Below are 18293 nucleotides of genomic sequence, written 5' to 3'. Positions count from 1 at the left end.
TCATTATTGGGGTACATCGTTTCAAATTAAAAAAAAACATAATATGTTGATGAATAAAACTTCAGACAGTTGCAGATACATTTTTCAACTATAGATAAACTAGTTGATCTGAAAACTAGAATTTAGAACTCAATAATTACGTTTATATTTACATTTTTTATTATTGTGGTAAATCATTTCAAATAAAAAAAAAACATAAGTTGTTGTTGAATAGGACTTCACACAATTGCAAATACATTGAGCGCCTATAGATGGATTAGTTGAACCCAAAACTAGAATTTAGAAATCAATAATTACGTTTATATTAACGTTATTCATTGTTGGGGTATATCATTTCAAATTAAAAAAAAATATAATTTGTTGACGAATAAGACTTCAGACAGTTGCAGATACATTTTTCAACTATAGATAAACTAGTTGATCTGAAAACTAGAATTTAGAACTCAATAATTACGTTTATATTTACATTTTTATTATTGTGGTAAATCATTTCAAATCAAAAAAAACATAAGTTGTTGTTGCATAAGACTTCAGACTGTTGCAGATACATTTTTCAACTATAGATAAACTAGTTGAACTGAAAACTAGAATTTAGAACTCAATTATTAAGCTTATATTAACATTTTTGATTGTTGGGGTACATCGTTTCAAATTAAAAAAAAACATAATATGTTGATGAATAAAACTTCAGACAGTTGCAGATACATTTTTCAACTATAGATAAACTAGTTGATCAGAAAACTAGAATTTAGAACTCAATTATTAAGCTTATATTAACATTTTTGATTGTTGGGGTACATCGTTTCAAATTAAAAAAAAACATAATATGTTGATGAATAAGACTTCAGACAGTTGCAGATACATTTTTCAACTATAGATAAACTAGTTGATCTGAAAACTAGAATTAAAACTCAATAATTACGTTTATATTTACATTTTTTATTATTGGGGTAAATCATTTCAAATAAAAAAAAAAACATAATATGTTGATGAATAAAACTTCAGACAGTTGCAGATACATTTTTCAACTATAGATAAACTAGTTGATCAGAAAACTAGAATTTAGAACTCAATTATTAAGCTTATATTAACATTTTTGATTGTTGGGGTACATCGTTTCAAATTAAAAAAAAACATAATATGTTGATGAATAAGACTTCAGACAGTTGCAGATACATTTTTCAACTATAGATAAACTAGTTGATCTGAAAACTAGAATTAAAACTCAATAATTACGTTTATATTTACATTTTTTATTATTGGGGTAAATCATTTCAAATAAAAAAAAAAACATAAGTTGTTGTTGAATAGGACTTCACAGAATTGCAAATATATTTATCCACTATACATAAACTAGATGATCAGCGAACTAGACTTTAAAACTCAATTATTAAGCTTATATTAACATTTTTTATTATTGTGGTAAATCATTTCAAATAAAAAAAAAACATAAGTTGTTGTTGAATAAGACTTCAGACAAACGCAAATACATTTATCCACTATACATAAACTAGATGATCAGCGAACTAGACTTTAAAACTCAATTATTAAGCTTATATTAACATTTTTGATTGTTGGGGTACATCGTTTCAAATTAAAAAAAAACATAATATGTTGATGAATAAAACTTCAGACAGTTGCAGATACATTTTTCAACTATAGATAAACTAGTTGATCTGAAAACTAGAATTTAGAACTCAATAATTACGTTTATATTTACATTTTTTATTATTGTGGTAAATCATTTCAAATAAAAAAAAAACATAAGTTGTTGTTGAATAGGACTTCACACAATTGCAAATACATTGAGCGCCTATAGATGGATTAGTTGAACCCAAAACTAGAATTTAGAAATCAATAATTACGTTTATATTAACGTTATTCATTGTTGGGGTATATCATTTCAAATTAAAAAAAAATATAATTTGTTGACGAATAAGACTTCAGACAGTTGCAGATACATTTTTCAACTATAGATAAACTAGTTGATCTGAAAACTAGAATTTAGAACTCAATAATTACGTTTATATTTACATTTTTATTATTGTGGTAAATCATTTCAAATCAAAAAAAACATAAGTTGTTGTTGCATAAGACTTCAGACTGTTGCAGATACATTTTTCAACTATAGATAAACTAGTTGATCTGCGAACTAGACTTTAAAACTCATTTATTAAGCTTATATTAACATTTTTCATTATTGGGGTACATCATTTCAAATTAAAAAAAAACATAATATGTTGATGAATAAGACTTCAGACAGTTGCAGATACATTTTTCAACTATAGATCAACTAGTTGATCAGAAAACTAGAATTTAGAACTCAATAATTAAGCTTATATTAACATTTTTCATTATTGGGGTACATCGTTTCAAATTAAAAAAAAACATAATATGTTGATGAATAAAACTTCAGACAGTTGCAGATACATTTTTCAACTATAGATAAACTAGTTGATCTGAAAACTAGAATTTAGAACTCAATAATTACGTTTATATTTACATTTTTTATTATTGGTGTAAATCATTTCAAATAAAAAAAAAACATAAGTTGTTGTTGAATAAGACTTCAGACAAATGCAAATACATTTATCCACTATACATAAACTAGATGATCAGCGAACTAGACTTTAAAACTCAATTATTAAGCTTATATTAATATTTTTCATTATTGGGGTACATCATTTCAAATTAAAAAAAAACATAATATGTTGATGAATAAGACTTCAGACAGTTGCAGATACATTTTTCAACTATAGATAAACTAGTTGATCAGAAAACTAGAATTTAGAACTCAATTATTAAGCTTATATTAACATTTTTGATTATTGGGGTACATCGTTTCAAATTAAAAAAAAACATAATATGTTGATGAATAAGACTTCAGACAGTTGGACATACATTTTTCAACTATAGATAAACTAGTTGATCTGAAAACTAGAATTTAGAACTCAATAATTACGTTTATATTTACATTTTTTATTATTGGGGTAAATCATTTCAAATAAAAAAAAAAACATAAAAGGTTGTTGAATAGGACTTCACAGAATTGCAAATATATTTATCCACTATACATAAACTAGATGATCAGCGAACTAGACTTTAAAACTCAATTATTAAGCTTATATTAACATTTTTCATTATTGGGGTACATCATTTCAAATTAAAAAAAAACATAATATGTTGATGAATAAGACTTCAGACAGTTGCAGATACATTTTTCAACTATAGATAAACTAGTTGATCAGAAAACTAGAATTTAGAACTCAATTATTAAGCTTATATTAACATTTTTGATTATTGGGGTACATCGTTTCAAATTAAAAAAAAACATAATATGTTGATGAATAAGACTTCAGACAGTTGGACATACATTTTTCAACTATAGATAAACTAGTTGATCTGAAAACTAGAATTTAGAACTCAATAATTACGTTTATATTTACATTTTTTATTATTGGGGTAAATCATTTCAAATAAAAAAAAAAACATAAGTTGTTGTTGAATAGGACTTCACAGAATTGCAAATATATTTATCCACTATACATAAACTAGATGATCAGCGAACTAGACTTTAAAACTCAATTATTACGTTTATATTTACATTTTTATTATTGTGGTAAATCATTTCAAATAAAAAAAAACATAAGTTGTTGTTGCATAAGACTTCAGACAGTTGCAGATACATTTTTCAACTATAGATAAACTAGTTGATCTGAAAACTAGAATTTAGAACTCAATAATTACGTTTATATTTACATTTTTATTATTGTGGTAAATCATTTCAAATCAAAAAAAACATAAGTTGTTGTTGCATAAGACTTCAGACTGTTGCAGATACATTTTTCAACTATAGATAAACTAGTTGATCTGCGAACTAGACTTTAAAACTCATTTATTAAGCTTATATTAACATTTTTCATTATTGGGGTACATCATTTCAAATTAAAAAAAAACATAATATGTTGATGAATAAGACTTCAGACAGTTGCAGATACATTTTTCAACTATAGATCAACTAGTTGATCAGAAAACTAGAATTTAGAACTCAATAATTAAGCTTATATTAACATTTTTCATTATTGGGGTACATCGTTTCAAATTAAAAAAAAACATAATATGTTGATGAATAAAACTTCAGACAGTTGCAGATACATTTTTCAACTATAGATAAACTAGTTGATCTGAAAACTAGAATTTAGAACTCAATAATTACGTTTATATTTACATTTTTTATTATTGGTGTAAATCATTTCAAATAAAAAAAAAACATAAGTTGTTGTTGAATAAGACTTCAGACAAATGCAAATACATTTATCCACTATACATAAACTAGATGATCGGCGAACTAGACTTTAAAACTCAATTATTAAGCTTATATTAACATTTTTCATTATTGGGGTACATCATTTCAAATTAAAAAAAAACATAATATGTTGATGAATAAGACTTCAGACAGTTGCAGATACATTTTTCAACTATAGATAAACTAGTTGATCAGAAAACTAGAATTTAGAACTCAATTATTAAGCTTATATTAACATTTTTGATTATTGGGGTACATCGTTTCAAATTAAAAAAAAACATAATATGTTGATGAATAAGACTTCAGACAGTTGGACATACATTTTTCAACTATAGATAAACTAGTTGATCTGAAAACTAGAATTTAGAACTCAATAATTACGTTTATATTTACATTTTTTATTATTGGGGTAAATCATTTCAAATTAAAAAAAAACATAATATGTTGATGAATAAAACTTCAGACAGTTGCAGATACATTTTTCAACTATAGATAAACTAGTTGATCTGAAAACTAGAATTTAGAACTCAATTATTAAGCTTATATTAACATTTTTGATTGTTGGGGTACATCGTTTCAAATTAAAAAAAAACATAATATGTTGATGAATAAAACTTCAGACAGTTGCAGATACATTTTTAACTATAGATAAACTAGTTGATCTGAAAACTAGAATTTTGAACTCAATAATTACGTTTATATTTACATTTTTTATTATTGGGGTAAATCATTTCAAATAAAAAAAAAAACATAAGTTGTTGTTGAATAGGACTTCACAGAATTGCAAATATATTTATCCACTATACATAAACTAGATGATCAGCGAACTAGACTTTAAAACTCAATTATTACGTTTATATTTACATTTTTATTATTGTGGTAAATCATTTCAAATAAAAAAAAACATAAGTTGTTGTTGCATAAGACTTCAGACTGTTGCAGATACATTTTTCAACTATAGATAAACTAGTTGAACTGAAAACTAGAATTTAGAACTCAATTATTAAGCTTATATTAACATTTTTGATTGTTGGGGTACATCGTTTCAAATTAAAAAAAAACATAATATGTTGATGAATAAAACTTCAGACAGTTGCAGATACATTTTTCAACTATAGATAAACTAGTTGATCAGAAAACTAGAATTTAGAACTCAATTATTAAGCTTATATTAACATTTTTGATTGTTGGGGTACATCGTTTCAAATTAAAAAAAAACATAATATGTTGATGAATAAAACTTCAGACAGTTGCAGATACATTTTTCAACTATAGATAAACTAGTTGATCTGAAAACTAGAATTTTGAACTCAATAATTACGTTTATATTTACATTTTTTATTATTGGGGTAAATCATTTCAAATAAAAAAAAAAACATAAGTTGTTGTTGAATAGGACTTCACAGAATTGCAAATATATTTATCCACTATACATAAACTAGATGATCAGCGAACTAGACTTTAAAACTCAATTATTAAGCTTATATTAACATTTTTTATTATTGTGGTAAATCATTTCAAATAAAAAAAAAACATAAGTTGTTGTTGAATAAGACTTCAGACAAATGCAAATACATTTATCCACTATACATAAACTAGATGATCAGCGAACTAGACTTTAAAACTCAATTATTAAGCTTATATTAACATTTTTGATTGTTGGGGTACATCGTTTCAAATTAAAAAAAAACATAATATGTTGATGAATAAAACTTCAGACAGTTGCAGATACATTTTTCAACTATAGATAAACTAGTTGATCTGAAAACTAGAATTTAGAACTCAATAATTACGTTTATATTTACATTTTTTATTATTGTGGTAAATCATTTCAAATAAAAAAAAAAACATAAGTTGTTGTTGAATAGGACTTCACACAATTGCAAATACATTGAGCGCCTATAGATGGATTAGTTGAACCCAAAACTAGAATTTAGAAATCAATAATTACGTTTATATTAACGTTATTCATTGTTGGGGTATATCATTTCAAATTAAAAAAAAATATAATTTGTTGACGAATAAGACTTCAGACAGTTGCAGATACATTTTTCAACTATAGATAAACTAGTTGATCTGAAAACTAGAATTTAGAACTCAATAATTACGTTTATATTTACATTTTTATTATTGTGGTAAATCATTTCAAATCAAAAAAAACATAAGTTGTTGTTGCATAAGACTTCAGACTGTTGCAGATACATTTTTCAACTATAGATAAACTAGTTGATCTGCGAACTAGACTTTAAAACTCATTTATTAAGCTTATATTAACATTTTTCATTATTGGGGTACATCATTTCAAATTAAAAAAAAACATAATATGTTGATGAATAAGATTTCAGACAGTTGCAGATACATTTTTCAACTATAGATAAACTAGTTGATCTGAAAACTAGAATTTAGAACTCAATAATTACGTTTATATTTACATTTTTTATTATTGGGGTAAATCATTTCAAATAAAAAAAAAAACATAAGTTGTTGTTGAATAGGACTTCACAGAATTGCAAATATATTTATCCACTATACATAAACTAGATGATCAGCGAACTAGACTTTAAAACTCAATTATTACGTTTATATTTACATTTTTATTATTGTGGTAAATCATTTCAAATAAAAAAAAACATAAGTTGTTGTTGCATAAGACTTCAGACTGTTGCAGATACATTTTTCAACTATAGATAAACTAGTTGAACTGAAAACTAGAATTTAGAACTCAATTATTAAGCTTATATTAACATTTTTGATTGTTGGGGTACATCGTTTCAAATTAAAAAAAAACATAATATGTTGATGAATAAAACTTCAGACAGTTGCAGATACATTTTTCAACTATAGATAAACTAGTTGATCAGAAAACTAGAATTTAGAACTCAATTATTAAGCTTATATTAACATTTTTGATTGTTGGGGTACGTCGTTTCAAATTAAAAAAAAACATAATATGTTGATGAATAAGACTTCAGACAGTTGCAGATACATTTTTCAACTATAGATAAACTAGTTGATCTGAAAACTAGAATTAAAACTCAATAATTACGTTTATATTTACATTTTTTATTATTGGGGTAAATCATTTCAAATAAAAAAAAAAACATAAGTTGTTGTTGAATAGGACTTCACAGAATTGCAAATATATTTATCCACTATACATAAACTAGATGATCAGCGAACTAGACTTTAAAACTCAATTATTAAGCTTATATTAACATTTTTCATTTTTGGGGTACATCATTTTAAATTAAAAAAAAAACATAATATGTTGATGAATAAGACTTCAGACAGTTGCAGATACATTTTTCAACTATAGATAAACTAGTTGATCAAAAAACTAGAATTTAGAAGTCAATAAATACGTTTATACTTACATTTTTATTATTGTGGTAAATCATTTCAAATAAAAAAAAAACATAAGTTGTTGTTGAATAGGACTTCACAGAATTGCAAATATATTTATCCACTATACATAAACTAGATGATCAGCGAACTAGACTTTAAAACTCAATTATTAAGCTTATATTAACATTTTTTATTATTGTGGTAAATCATTTCAAATAAAAAAAAAAAATAAGTTGTTGTTGAATAAGACTTCAGACAAATGCAAATACATTTATCCACTATACATAAACTAGATGATCAGCGAACTAGACTTTAAAACTCAATTATTAAGCTTATATTAACATTTTTGATTGTTGGGGTACATCGTTTCAAATTAAAAAAAAACATAATATGTTGATGAATAAAACTTCAGACAGTTGCAGATACATTTTTCAACTATAGATAAACTAGTTGATCTGAAAACTAGAATTTAGAACTCAATAATTACGTTTATATTTACATTTTTTATTATTGTGGTAAATCATTTCAAATAAAAAAAAAACATAAGTTGTTGTTGAATAGGACTTCACACAATTGCAAATACATTGAGCGCCTATAGATGGATTAGTTGAACCCAAAACTAGAATTTAGAAATCAATAATTACGTTTATATTAACGTTATTCATTGTTGGGGTATATCATTTCAAATTAAAAAAAAATATAATCTGTTGACGAATAAGACTTCAGACAGTTGCAGATACATTTTTCAACTATAGATAAACTAGTTGATCTGAAAACTAGAATTTAGAACTCAATAATTACGTTTATATTTACATTTTTTATTATTGGGGTAAATCATTTCAAATAAAAAAAAAAACATAAGTTGTTGTTGAATAGGACTTCACAGAATTGCAAATATATTTATCCACTATACATAAACTAGATGATCAGCGAACTAGACTTTAAAACTCAATTATTACGTTTATATTTACATTTTTATTATTGTGGTAAATCATTTCAAATAAAAAAAAACATAAGTTGTTGTTGCATAAGACTTCAGACTGTTGCAGATACATTTTTCAATTATAGATAAACTAGTTGAACTGAAAACTAGAATTTAGAACTCAATTATTAAGCTTATATTAACATTTTTGATTGTTGGGGTACATCGTTTCAAATTAAAAAAAAACATAATATGTTGATGAATAAAACTTCAGACAGTTGCAGATACATTTTTCAACTATAGATAAACTAGTTGATCAGAAAACTAGAATTTAGAACTCAATTATTAAGCTTATATTAACATTTTTGATTGTTGGGGTACATCGTTTCAAATTAAAAAAAAACATAATATGTTGATGAATAAGACTTCAGACAGTTGCAGATACATTTTTCAACTATAGATAAACTAGTTGATCTGAAAACTAGAATTAAAACTCAATAATTACGTTTATATTTACATTTTTTATTATTGGGGTAAATCATTTCAAATAAAAAAAAAAACATAAGTTGTTGTTGAATAGGACTTCACAGAATTGCAAATATATTTATCCACTATACATAAACTAGATGATCAGCGAACTAGACTTTAAAACTCAATTATTAAGCTTATATTAACATTTTTCATTTTTGGGGTACATCATTTTAAATTAAAAAAAAAACATAATATGTTGATGAATAAGACTTCAGACAGTTGCAGATACATTTTTCAACTATAGATAAACTAGTTGATCTGAAAACTAGAATTTAGAACTCAATAATTACGTTTATATTTACATTTTTTATTATTGGGGTAAATCATTTCAAATAAAAAAAAAAACATAAGTTGTTGTTGAATAGGACTTCACAGAATTGCAAATATATTTATCCACTATACATAAACTAGATGATCAGCGAACTAGACTTTAAAACTCAATTATTAAGCTTATATTAACATTTTTCATTATTGGGGTACATCATTTCAAATTAAAAAAAACATAATATGTTGATGAATAAGACTTCAGACAGTTGCAGATACATTTTTCAACTATAGATAAACTAGTTGATCAGAAAACTAGAATTTAGAACTCAATTATTAAGCTTATATTAACATTTTTGATTATTGGGGTACATCGTTTCAAATTAAAAAAAAACATAATATGTTGATGAATAAGACTTCAGACAGTTGGACATACATTTTTCAACTATAGATAAACTAGTTGATCTGAAAACTAGAATTTAGAACTCAATAATTACGTTTATATTTACATTTTTTATTATTGGGGTAAATCATTTCAAATAAAAAAAAAAACATAAGTTGTTGTTGAATACGACTTCACAGAATTGCAAATATATTTATCCACTATACATAAACTAGATGATCAGCGAACTAGACTTTAAAACTCAATTATTACGTTTATATTTACATTTTTATTATTGTGGTAAATCATTTCAAATAAAAAAAAACATAAGTTGTTGTTGCATAAGACTTCAGACTGTTGCAGATACATTTTTCAACTATAGATAAACTAGTTGAACTGAAAACTAGAATTTAGAACTCAATTATTAAGCTTATATTAACATTTTTGATTGTTGGGGTACATCGTTTCAAATTAAAAAAAAACATAATATGTTGATGAATAAAACTTCAGACAGTTGCAGATACATTTTTCAACTATAGATAAACTAGTTGATCAGAAAACTAGAATTTAGAACTCAATTATTAAGCTTATATTAACATTTTTGATTGTTGGGGTACATCGTTTCAAATTAAAAAAAAAACATAATATGTTGATGAATAAGACTTCAGACAGTTGCAGATACATTTTTCAACTATAGATAAACTAGTTGATCTGAAAACTAGAATTAAAACTCAATAATTACGTTTATATTTACATTTTTTATTATTGGGGTAAATCATTTCAAATAAAAAAAAAAACATAAGTTGTTGTTGAATAGGACTTCACAGAATTGCAAATATATTTATCCACTATACATAAACTAGATGATCAGCGAACTAGACTTTAAAACTCAATTATTAAGCTTATATTAACATTTTTCATTTTTGGGGTACATCATTTTAAATTAAAAAAAAAACATAATATGTTGATGAATAAGACTTCAGACAGTTGCAGATACATTTTTCAACTATAGATAAACTAGTTGATCTGAAAACTAGAATTTAGAACTCAATAATTACGTTTATATTTACATTTTTTATTATTGGGGTAAATCATTTCAAATAAAAAAAAAAACATAAGTTGTTGTTGAATAGGACTTCACAGAATTGCAAATATATTTATCCACTATACATAAACTAGATGATCAGCGAACTAGACTTTAAAACTCAATTATTAAGCTTATATTAACATTTTTCATTATTGGGGTACATCATTTCAAATTAAAAAAAACATAATATGTTGATGAATAAGACTTCAGACAGTTGCAGATACATTTTTCAACTATAGATAAACTAGTTGATCAGAAAACTAGAATTTAGAACTCAATTATTAAGCTTATATTAACATTTTTGATTATTGGGGTACATCGTTTCAAATTAAAAAAAAACATAATATGTTGATGAATAAGACTTCAGACAGTTTGACATACATTTTTCAACTATAGATAAACTAGTTGATCTGAAAACTAGAATTTAGAACTCAATAATTACGTTTATATTTACATTTTTTATTATTGGGGTAAATCATTTCAAATAAAAAAAAAAACATAAGTTGTTGTTGAATACGACTTCACAGAATTGCAAATATATTTATCCACTATACATAAACTAGATGATCAGCGAACTAGACTTTAAAACTCAATTATTACGTTTATATTTACATTTTTATTATTGTGGTAAATCATTTCAAATAAAAAAAAACATAAGTTGTTGTTGCATAAGACTTCAGACTGTTGCAGATACATTTTTCAACTATAGATAAACTAGTTGAACTGAAAACTAGAATTTAGAACTCAATTATTAAGCTTATATTAACATTTTTGATTGTTGGGGTACATCGTTTCAAATTAAAAAAAAACATAATATGTTGATGAATAAAACTTCAGACAGTTGCAGATACATTTTTCAACTATAGATAAACTAGTTGATCAGAAAACTAGAATTTAGAACTCAATTATTAAGCTTATATTAACATTTTTGATTGTTGGGGTACATCGTTTCAAATTAAAAAAAAACATAATATGTTGATGAATAAGACTTCAGACAGTTGCAGATACATTTTTCAACTATAGATAAACTAGTTGATCTGAAAACTAGAATTAAAACTCAATAATTACGTTTATATTTACATTTTTTATTATTGGGGTAAATCATTTCAAATAAAAAAAAAAACATAAGTTGTTGTTGAATAGGACTTCACAGAATTGCAAATATATTTATCCACTATACATAAACTAGATGATCAGCGAACTAGACTTTAAAACTCAATTATTAAGCTTATATTAACATTTTTCATTATTGGGGTACATCATTTCAAATTAAAAAAAAACATAATATGTTGATGAATAAGACTTCAGACAGTTGCAGATACATTTTTCAACTATAGATAAACTAGTTGATCTGAAAACTAGAATTTAGAACTCAATAATTACGTTTATATTTACATTTTTTATTATTGGGGTAAATCATTTCAAATAAAAAAAAAAAACATAAGTTGTTGTTGAATAGGACTTCACAGAATTGCAAATATATTTATCCACTATACATAAACTAGATGATCAGCGAACTAGACTTTAAAACTCAATTATTAAGCTTATATTAACATTTTTCATTTTTGGGGTACATCATTTTAAATTAAAAAAAAAACATAATATGTTGATGAATAAGACTTCAGACAGTTGCAGATACATTTTTCAACTATAGATAAACTAGTTGATCAAAAAACTATAATTTAGAAGTCAATAAATACGTTTATACTTACATTTTTTATTATTGTGGTAAATCATTTCAAATAAAAAAAAAACATAATTTGTTGTTGAATAAGACTTCAGTCAAATGCAAATACATTTATCCACTATACATAAACTAGATGATCAGCGAACTAGACTTTAAAACTCAATTATTAAGCTTATATTAACATTTTTCATTATTGGGGTACATCATTTTAAAATTAAAAAAAAACATAATATGTTGATGAATAAGACTTCAGACAGTTGCAGATACATTTTTCAACTATAGATAAACTAGTTGATCTGAAAACTAGAATTTAGAACTCAATAATTACGTTTATATTTACATTTTTTATTATTGGGGTAAATCATTTCAAATAAAAAAAAAAACATAAGTTGTTGTTGAATAGGACTTCACAGAATTGCAAATATATTTATCCACTATACATAAACTAGATGATCAGCGAACTAGACTTTAAAACTCAATTATTACGTTTATATTTACATTTTTATTATTGTGGTAAATCATTTCAAATAAAAAAAAACATAAGTTGTTGTTGCATAAGACTTCAGACTGTTGCAGATACATTTTTCAACTATAGATAAACTAGTTAAACTGAAAACTAGAATTTAAAACTCAATTATTAAGCTTATATTAACATTTTTGATTGTTGGGGTACATCGTTTCAAATTAAAAAAAAACATAATATGTTGATGAATAAAACTTCGGACAGTTGCAGATACATTTTTCAACTATAGATAAACTAGTTGATCAGAAAACTAGAATTTAGAACTCAATAATTACGTTTATATTTACATTTTTTATTATTGGGGTAAATCATTTCAAATAAAAAAAAAAACATAAGTTGTTGTTGAATAGGACTTCACAGAATTGCAAATATATTTATCCACTATACATAAACTAGATGATCAGCGAACTAGACTTTAAAACTCAATTATTACGTTTATATTAACATTTTTGATTGTTGGGGTACATCGTTTCAAATTAAAAAAAAACATAATATGTTGATGAATAAAACTTCAGACAGTTGCAGATACATTTTTCAACTATAGATAAACTAGTTGATCAGAAAACTAGAATTTAGAACTCAATTATTAAGCTTATATTAACATTTTTGACTGTTGGGGTACATCGTTTCAAATTAAAAAAAAACATAATATGTTGATGAATAAGACTTCAGACAGTTGCAGATACTTTTTTCAACTATAGATAAACTAGTTGATCTGAAAACTAGAATTAAAACTCAATAATTACGTTTATATTTACATTTTTTATTATTGGGGTAAATCATTTCAAATAAAAAAAAAAACATAAGTTGTTGTTGAATAGGACTTCACAGAATTGCAAATATATTTATCCACTATACATAAACTAGATGATCAGCGAACTAGACTTTAAAACTCAATTATTAAGCTTATATTAACATTTTTCATTTTTGGGGTACATCATTTTAAATTAAAAAAAAAACATAATATGTTGATGAATAAGACTTCAGACAGTTGCAGATACATTTTTCAACTATAGATAAACTAGTTGATCTGAAAACTAGAATTAAAACTCAATAATTACGTTTATATTTACATTTTTTATTATTGGGGTAAATCATTTCAAATAAAAAAAAAAACATAAGTTGTTGTTGAATAGGACTTCACAGAATTGCAAATATATTTATCCACTATACATAAACTAGATGATCAGCGAACTAGACTTTAAAACTCAATTATTAAGCTTATATTAACATTTTTCATTTTTGGGGTACATCATTTTAAATTAAAAAAAAAACATAATATGTTGATGAATAAGACTTCAGACAGTTGCAGATACATTTTTCAACTATAGATAAACTAGTTGATCAAAAAACTAGAATTTAGAAGTCAATAAATACGTTTATACTTACATTTTTTATTATTGTTGTAAATCATTTCAAAAAAAAAAAAACATAATTTGTTGTTGAATAAGACTTCAGTCAAATGCAAATACATTTATCCACTATACATAAACTAGATGATCAGCGAACTAGACTTTAAAACTCAATTATTAAGCTTATATTAACATTTTTCATTATTGGGGTACATCATTTCAAATTAAAAAAAAACATAATATGTTGATGAATAAGACTTCAGACAGTTGCAGATACATTTTTCAACTATAGATAAACTAGTTGATCTGAAAACTAGAATTTAGAACTCAATAATTACGTTTATATTTACATTTTTTATTATTGGGGTAAATCATTTCAAATAAAAAAAAAAACATAAGTTGTTGTTGAATAGGACTTCACAGAATTGCAAATATATTTATCCACTATACATAAACTAGATGATCAGCGAACTAGACTTTAAAACTCAATTATTACGTTTATATTTACATTTTTATTATTGTGGTAAATCATTTCAAATAAAAAAAAACATAAGTTGTTGTTGCATAAGACTTCAGACTGTTGCAGATACATTTTTCAACTATAGATAAACTAGTTAAACTGAAAACTAGAATTTAAAACTCAATTATTAAGCTTATATTAACATTTTTGATTGTTGGGGTACATCGTTTCAAATTAAAAAAAAACATTATATGTTGATGAATAAAACTTCAGACAGTTGCATATACATTTTTCAACTATAGATAAACTAGTTGATCAGAAAACTAGAATTTAGAACTCAATTATTAAGCTTATATTAACATTTTTGATTGTTGGGGTACATCGTTTCAAATTAAAAAAAAACATAATATGTTGATGAATAAGACTTCAGACAGTTGCAGATACATTTTTCAACTATAGATAAACTAGTTGATCTGAAAACTAGAATTAAAACTCAATAATTACGTTTATATTTACATTTTTTATTATTGGGGTAAATCATTTCAAATAAAAAAAAAAACATAAGTTGTTGTTGAATAGGACTTCACAGAATTGCAAATATATTTATCCACTATACATAAACTATATGATCAGCGAACTAGACTTTAAAACTCAATTATTACGTTTATATTTACATTTTTATTATTGTGGTAAATCATTTCAAATAAAAAAAAACATAAGTTGTTGTTGCATAAGACTTCAGACTGTTGCAGATACATTTTTCAACTATAGATAAACTAGTTAAACTGAAAACTAGAATTTAAAACTCAATTATTAAGCTTATATTAACATTTTTGATTGTTGGGGTACATCGTTTCAAATTAAAAAAAAACATAATATGTTGATGAATAAAACTTCGGACAGTTGCAGATACATTTTTCAACTATAGATAAACTAGTTGATCAGAAAACTAGAATTTAGAACTCAATAATTACGTTTATATTTACATTTTTTATTATTGGGGTAAATCATTTCAAATAAAAAAAAAAACATAAGTTGTTGTTGAATAGGACTTCACAGAATTGCAAATATATTTATCCACTATACATAAACTAGATGATCAGCGAACTAGACTTTAAAACTCAATTATTACGTTTATATTAACATTTTTGATTGTTGGGGTACATCGTTTCAAATTAAAAAAAAACATAATATGTTGATGAATAAAACTTCAGACAGTTGCAGATACATTTTTCAACTATAGATAAACTAGTTGATCAGAAAACTAGAATTTAGAACTCAATTATTAAGCTTATATTAACATTTTTGATTGTTGGGGTACATCGTTTCAAATTAAAAAAAAACATAATATGTTGATGAATAAGACTTCAGACAGTTGCAGATACTTTTTTCAACTATAGATAAACTAGTTGATCTGAAAACTAGAATTAAAACTCAATAATTACGTTTATATTTACATTTTTTATTATTGGGGTAAATCATTTCAAATAAAAAAAAAAACATAAGTTGTTGTTGAATAGGACTTCACAGAATTGCAAATATATTTATCCACTATACATAAACTAGATGATCTGCGAACTAGACTTTAAAACTCAATTATTAAGCTTATATTAACATTTTTCATTTTTGGGGTACATCATTTTAAATTAAAAAAAAAACATAATATGTTGATGAATAAGACTTCAGACAGTTGCAGATACATTTTTCAACTATAGATAAACTAGTTGATCTGAAAACTAGAATTAAAACTCAATAATTACGTTTATATTTACATTTTTTATTATTGGGGTAAATCATTTCAAATAAAAAAAAAAACATAAGTTGTTGTTGAATAGGACTTCACAGAATTGCAAATATATTTATCCACTATACATAAACTAGATGATCAGCGAACTAGACTTTAAAACTCAATTATTAAGCTTATATTAACATTTTTCATTTTTGGGGTACATCATTTTAAATTAAAAAAAAAACATAATATGTTGATGAATAAGACTTCAGACAGTTGCAGATACATTTTTCAACTATAGATAAACTAGTTGATCAAAAAACTAGAATTTAGAAGTCAATAAATACGTTTATACTTACATTTTTTATTATTGTTGTAAATCATTTCAAAAAAAAAAAAACATAATTTGTTGTTGAATAAGACTTCAGTCAAATGCAAATACATTTATCCACTATACATAAACTAGATGATCAGCGAACTAGACTTTAAAACTCAATTATTAAGCTTATATTAACATTTTTCATTATTGGGGTACATCATTTCAAATTAAAAAAAAACATAATATGTTGATGAATAAGACTTCAGACAGTTGCAGATACATTTTTCAACTATAGATAAACTAGTTGATCTGAAAACTAGAATTTAGAACTCAATAATTACGTTTATATTTACATTTTTTATTATTGGGGTAAATCATTTCAAATAAAAAAAAAAACATAAGTTGTTGTTGAATAGGACTTCACAGAATTGCAAATATATTTATCCACTATACATAAACTAGATGATCAGCGAACTAGACTTTAAAACTCAATTATTACGTTTATATTTACATTTTTATTATTGTGGTAAATCATTTCAAATAAAAAAAAACATAAGTTGTTGTTGCATAAGACTTCAGACTGTTGCAGATACATTTTTCAACTATAGATAAACTAGTTAAACTGAAAACTAGAATTTAAAACTCAATTATTAAGCTTATATTAACATTTTTGATTGTTGGGGTACATCGTTTCAAATTAAAAAAAAACATTATATGTTGATGAATAAAACTTCAGACAGTTGCAGATACATTTTTCAACTATAGATAAACTAGTTGATCAGAAAACTAGAATTTAGAACTCAATTATTAAGCTTATATTAACATTTTTGATTGTTGGGGTACATCGTTTCAAATTAAAAAAAAACATAATATGTTGATGAATAAGACTTCAGACAGTTGCAGATACATTTTTCAACTATAGATAAACTAGTTGATCTGAAAACTAGAATTAAAACTCAATAATTACGTTTATATTTACATTTTTTATTATTGGGGTAAATCATTTCAAATAAAAAAAAAAACATAAGTTGTTGTTGAATAGGACTTCACAGAATTGCAAATATATTTATCCACTATACATAAACTAGATGATCAGCGAACTAGACTTTAAAACTCAATTATTAAGCTTATATTAACATTTTTCATTTTTGGGGTACATCATTTTAAATTAAAAAAAAAACATAATATGTTGATGAATAAGACTTCAGACAGTTGCAGATACATTTTTCAACTATAGATAAACTAGTTGATCAAAAAACTAGAATTTAGAAGTCAATAAATACGTTTATACTTAGATTTTTTATTATTGTGGTAAATCATTTCAAAAAAAAAAAAAACATAATTTGTTGTTGAATAAGACTTCAGTCAAATGCAAATACATTTATC

Source organism: Metopolophium dirhodum, chromosome 1, assembly GCF_019925205.1.
Source record: "Metopolophium dirhodum isolate CAU chromosome 1, ASM1992520v1, whole genome shotgun sequence".
Taxonomy (NCBI): domain Eukaryota; kingdom Metazoa; phylum Arthropoda; class Insecta; order Hemiptera; family Aphididae; genus Metopolophium; species Metopolophium dirhodum.
This window is presented reverse-complemented; position numbering follows the sequence as displayed.